This window comes from Mya arenaria, chromosome 2 (genome assembly GCF_026914265.1).
Source record: "Mya arenaria isolate MELC-2E11 chromosome 2, ASM2691426v1".
Taxonomy (NCBI): domain Eukaryota; kingdom Metazoa; phylum Mollusca; class Bivalvia; order Myida; family Myidae; genus Mya; species Mya arenaria.
In genome coordinates, this window is record NC_069123.1 from 53,182,973 (window position 1) to 53,187,972 (window position 5,000).

The 5,000-nt window shown below is 39.4% G+C and overlaps 9 non-coding genes across 9 annotated transcripts in view; 4 read left to right on the top strand and 5 right to left on the bottom strand.

Moving 5' to 3' along the window:
• Trnan-guu (transfer RNA asparagine (anticodon GUU)) overlaps window positions 1–12 on the bottom strand; it is a 74-nt gene extending 62 nt beyond the window's left edge. The window contains exon 1 of the tRNA in view: window positions 1–12. This exon is cut by the window's left edge and continues 62 nt beyond it. This is a non-coding gene — a tRNA (tRNA-Asn).
• A 131-nt stretch (window positions 13–143) lies between these two features.
• Trnak-cuu (transfer RNA lysine (anticodon CUU)) lies at window positions 144–216 on the top strand. Its single transcript has one exon. It is a non-coding gene; the product is annotated as a tRNA-Lys (tRNA).
• Window positions 217–1,194: 978 nt separating this feature from the next.
• Trnan-guu (transfer RNA asparagine (anticodon GUU)) lies at window positions 1,195–1,268 on the bottom strand. The gene has a single exon. It is a non-coding gene; the product is annotated as a tRNA-Asn (tRNA).
• Window positions 1,269–1,399: 131 nt separating this feature from the next.
• Window positions 1,400–1,472, top strand: Trnak-cuu (transfer RNA lysine (anticodon CUU)). Its single transcript has one exon. It is a non-coding gene; the product is annotated as a tRNA-Lys (tRNA).
• A 980-nt stretch (window positions 1,473–2,452) lies between these two features.
• Window positions 2,453–2,526, bottom strand: Trnan-guu (transfer RNA asparagine (anticodon GUU)). The gene has a single exon. It is a non-coding gene; the product is annotated as a tRNA-Asn (tRNA).
• Window positions 2,527–2,657: 131 nt separating this feature from the next.
• On the top strand, window positions 2,658–2,730 carry Trnak-cuu (transfer RNA lysine (anticodon CUU)). The gene has a single exon. It is a non-coding gene; the product is annotated as a tRNA-Lys (tRNA).
• Window positions 2,731–3,708: 978 nt separating this feature from the next.
• On the bottom strand, window positions 3,709–3,782 carry Trnan-guu (transfer RNA asparagine (anticodon GUU)). The gene has a single exon. It is a non-coding gene; the product is annotated as a tRNA-Asn (tRNA).
• Window positions 3,783–3,913: 131 nt separating this feature from the next.
• On the top strand, window positions 3,914–3,986 carry Trnak-cuu (transfer RNA lysine (anticodon CUU)). Its single transcript has one exon. It is a non-coding gene; the product is annotated as a tRNA-Lys (tRNA).
• Window positions 3,987–4,966: 980 nt separating this feature from the next.
• Trnan-guu (transfer RNA asparagine (anticodon GUU)) overlaps window positions 4,967–5,000 on the bottom strand; it is a 74-nt gene continuing 40 nt past the window's right edge. The window contains exon 1 of the tRNA in view: window positions 4,967–5,000. This exon is cut by the window's right edge and continues 40 nt beyond it. This is a non-coding gene — a tRNA (tRNA-Asn).

Below are 5,000 nucleotides of genomic sequence, written 5' to 3' on the forward strand. Positions count from 1 at the left end.
CGCCACAGAGACAGTTTGTATGCACACCATTATGTGTATCGTTTTACTTTTGGTGTAGGCAAAGGTTCAAACAGGTTGGATTCGCATTGAGTTCAACGCGTCGTTCTGCAAACCTTTAGTGTGGCATAATATGGCATAATATAGCCCGGCTAGCTCAGTCGGTAGAGCACGAGACTCTTAATCTCGGGGTCGTGGGTTCGAGCCCCACGTTGGGCGTTATACTTTTAATTGTTACGTTAATTATCAATCAACAGCGTTGCACAGACACATATAGATACATAGCTGAGATATAAAGGTTACTGCTTCGAACAATGACGTATTTTTGATACTGTTGAAAGTTCATCTGGTGACATACACAGCTGCGGAACAAAAATCTTGAATATATTTTGTTTCATGCATGCATTTGGAAAATATGACCGCGAACCATTTTAATGAGCAGGAATCCATGTTTGATAACACTTTATTAACTAACGTTTGCTACGTATTTCATATGAAACCTGATCATGTTCAAGTTCATTATGTAGGGAATTCTAGAAATGCACGTACGCAAAATCCACATAAACTTTGAAAGTTCAATATTTTCCTTCACGTTAAGCGAACGGAAAGGTATCTCGTGTTTCCTACAAGCTTCAACTTGTGATATGAATGTCTGAACCAAGACGTTTTGACTAGATGCCTGGAATCACATGTCCAAATTCAGCGCAACCCGGTAAAATCTCATCACACAAAAGTCATACTTTTTAACGACAAAATACACCGCGCACTTTTAGCTTGCCGAAAATATGTCAATTAAACGCACATCAATACTAAGAAGAGCAAACAATGTCGAGAGTATATCCTGGACCGCAGCACACGGGAACTTACAAGTATGAAGAAAACTTAAAATAAAACTATCACTGTAACTAGAATTACATAACTACGCTCATTCCACGAAGAAAATCCTTTTCGGCTATGACCGCCATTTGACCGCAGACGCAGAAAATGTTAAACCCTGCGGTATTTACAACATGCATGTTCATTGCGTTTCACATGGAGAAAAGCCTCAATCGAAATGAAACAGCTCGGGAAATACATTTTAATATTTTACATTCAATATGTGATCTTGCACTAACGAAAACAAAATTGAAGAGCTAAAACAATGTTCCATGATAACAAAACAGTTAACATTGCATGGGACATTTCAGCAAAACGCAACGTCCCTGGGTGGGCTCGAACCACCAACCTTTCGGTTAACAGCCGAACGCGCTAACCAATTGCGCCACAGAGACAGTTTGTATGCACACCATTATGTGAATGGTTTTACTTTTGGTGTAGGCAAAGGTTCAAACAGGTTGGATTCGCATTGAGTTCAACGCGTCGCTCTGCACACCTTTAGTGTGGCATAATATGGCATAATATAGCCCGGCTAGCTCAGTCGGTAGAGCACGAGACTCTTAATCTCGGGGTCGTGGGTTCGAGCCCCACGTTGGGCGGTATACTTTTAATTGTTACGTTAATTATCAATCAACAGCGTTGCACAGACACATATAGATACATAGTTGAGGTATAAATGTTACTGCTTCGAACAATGACGTATTTTTGATACTGTTGAAAGTTCATCTGGTGACATACACAGCTGCGGAACAAAACTCTTTAATAGCTTTTGTTTCATGCATGCATTTGGAAAATATGACCGCGAACCATTTTAATGAGCAGGAATCCATATTTTTGATAACACTTTATTTACTAATGTTTCCCACGTATTTCATATGAAACCTGATCATGTTCAAGTTCATTATGTATGGAATTCTAGAAATGCACGTACGCAAAATCCACATAAACTTTGAAAGTTCAATATCTTCCTTCACGTTCAGCGAACAGAAAGGTATCTCGTGTTTCCTACAAGCTTCAACGTGTGATATGAATGTCTGAACCAAGACGTTTTGACTAGATGCCTGGAATCACATGTCCAAATTCAGCGCAACCCGGTAAAATCTCTTCACACAAAAGTCATACTATTTAACGACAAAATACACCGCGCACCTTTAGCTTGCCGAAAATATATCAATTAAACGCACATCAGTACTAAGAAGAACAAACAATGTCGAGAGTATATCCTGGACCGCAGCACACGGGATCTTACAAGTATGAAGAAAACTTAAAATAAAACTATCACTGTAACTAGAATTACATAACTACGCTCATTCCACGAAGAAAATCCTTTTCGGCTATGACCGCCATTTGACCGCAGACGCAGAAAATGTTAAACCCTGCGGTATTTACAACATGCATGTTCATTGCGTTTCACATGGAGAAAAGCCTCAATCGAAATGAAACAGCTCGGGAAATACATTTTAATATTTTACATTCAATATGTGATCTTGCACTAACGAAAACAAAATTGAAGAGCTAAAACAATGTTCCATGATAACAAAACAGTTAACATTGCATGGGACATTTCAGCAAAACGCAACGTCCCTGGGTGGGCTCGAACCACCAACCTTTCGGTTAACAGCCGAACGCGCTAACCAATTGCGCCACAGAGACAGTTTGTATGCACACCATTATGTGTATCGTTTTACTTTTGGTGTAGGCAAAGGTTCAAACAGGTTGGATTCGCATTGAGTTCAACGCGTCGTTCTGCAAACCTTTAGTGTGGCATAATATGGCATAATATAGCCCGGCTAGCTCAGTCGGTAGAGCACGAGACTCTTAATCTCGGGGTCGTGGGTTCGAGCCCCACGTTGGGCGTTATACTTTTAATTGTTACGTTAATTATCAATCAACAGCGTTGCACAGACACATATAGATACATAGCTGAGATATAAAGGTTACTGCTTCGAACAATGACGTATTTTTGATACTGTTGAAAGTTCATCTGGTGACATACACAGCTGCGGAACAAAAATCTTGAATATATTTTGTTTCATGCATGCATTTGGAAAATATGACCGCGAACCATTTTAATGAGCAGGAATCCATGTTTGATAACACTTTATTAACTAACGTTTGCTACGTATTTCATATGAAACCTGATCATGTTCAAGTTCATTATGTAGGGAATTCTAGAAATGCACGTACGCAAAATCCACATAAACTTTGAAAGTTCAATATTTTCCTTCACGTTAAGCGAACGGAAAGGTATCTCGTGTTTCCTACAAGCTTCAACGTGTGATATGAATGTCTGAACCAAGACGTTTTGACTAGATGCCTGGAATCACATGTCCAAATTCAGCGCAACCCGGTAAAATCTCATCACACAAAAGTCATACTTTTTAACGACAAAATACACCGCGCACTTTTAGCTTGCCGAAAATATGTCAATTAAACGCACATCAATACTAAGAAGAGCAAACAATGTCGAGAGTATATCCTGGACCGCAGCACACGGGAACTTACAAGTATGAAGAAAACTTAAAATAAAACTATCACTGTAACTAGAATTACATAACTACGCTCATTCCACGAAGAAAATCCTTTTCGGCTATGACCGCCATTTGACCGCAGACGCAGAAAATGTTAAACCCTGCGGTATTTACAACATGCATGTTCATTGCGTTTCACATGGAGAAAAGCCTCAATCGAAATGAAACAGCTCGGGAAATACATTTTAATATTTTACATTCAATATGTGATCTTGCACTAACGAAAACAAAATTGAAGAGCTAAAACAATGTTCCATGATAACAAAACAGTTAACATTGCATGGGACATTTCAGCAAAACAGAACGTCCCTGGGTGGGCTCGAACCACCAACCTTTCGGTTAACAGCCGAACGCGCTAACCAATTGCGCCACAGAGACAGTTTGTATGCACACCATTATGTGTATCGTTTTACTTTTGGTGTAGGCAAAGGTTCAAACAGGTTGGATTCGCATTGAGTTCAACGCGTCGTTCTGCACACCTTTAGTGTGGCATAATATGGCATAATATAGCCCGGCTAGCTCAGTCGGTAGAGCACGAGACTCTTAATCTCGGGGTCGTGGGTTCGAGCCCCACGTTGGGCGTTATACTTTTAATTGTTACGTTAATTATCAATCAACAGCGTTGCACAGACACATATAGATACATAGTTGAGGTATAAATGTTACTGCTTCGAACAATGACGTATTTTTGATACTGTTGAAAGTTCATCTGGTGACATACACAGCTGCGGAACAAAACTCTTTAATAGCTTTTGTTTCATGCATGCATTTGGAAAATATGACCGCGAACCATTTTAATGAGCAGGAATCCATATTTTTGATAACACTTTATTTACTAATGTTTCCCACGTATTTCATATGAAACCTGATCATGTTCAAGTTCATTATGTATGGAATTCTAGAAATGCACGTACGCAAAATCCACATAAACTTTGAAAGTTCAATATCTTCCTTCACGTTCAGCGAACAGAAAGGTATCTCGTGTTTCCTACAAGCTTCAACGTGTGATATGAATGTCTGAACCAAGACGTTTTGACTAGATGCCTGGAATCACATGTCCAAATTCAGCGCAACCCGGTAAAATCTCTTCACACAAAAGTCATACTATTTAACGACAAAATACACCGCGCACCTTTAGCTTGCCGAAAATATATCAATTAAACGCACATCAGTACTAAGAAGAACAAACAATGTCGAGAGTATATCCTGGACCGCAGCACACGGGATCTTACAAGTATGAAGAAAACTTAAAATAAAACTATCACTGTAACTAGAATTACATAACTACGCTCATTCCACGAAGAAAATCCTTTTCGGCTATGACCGCCATTTGACCGCAGACGCAGAAAATGTTAAACCCTGCGGTATTTACAACATGCATGTTCATTGCGTTTCACATGGAGAAAAGCCTCAATCGAAATGAAACAGCTCGGGAAATACATTTTAATATTTTACATTCAATATGTGATCTTGCACTAACGAAAACAAAATTGAAGAGCTAAAACAATGTTCCATGATAACAAAACAGTTAACATTGCATGGGACATTTCAGCAAAACGCAACGTCCCTGGGTGGGCTCGAACCACCAACCTTTCG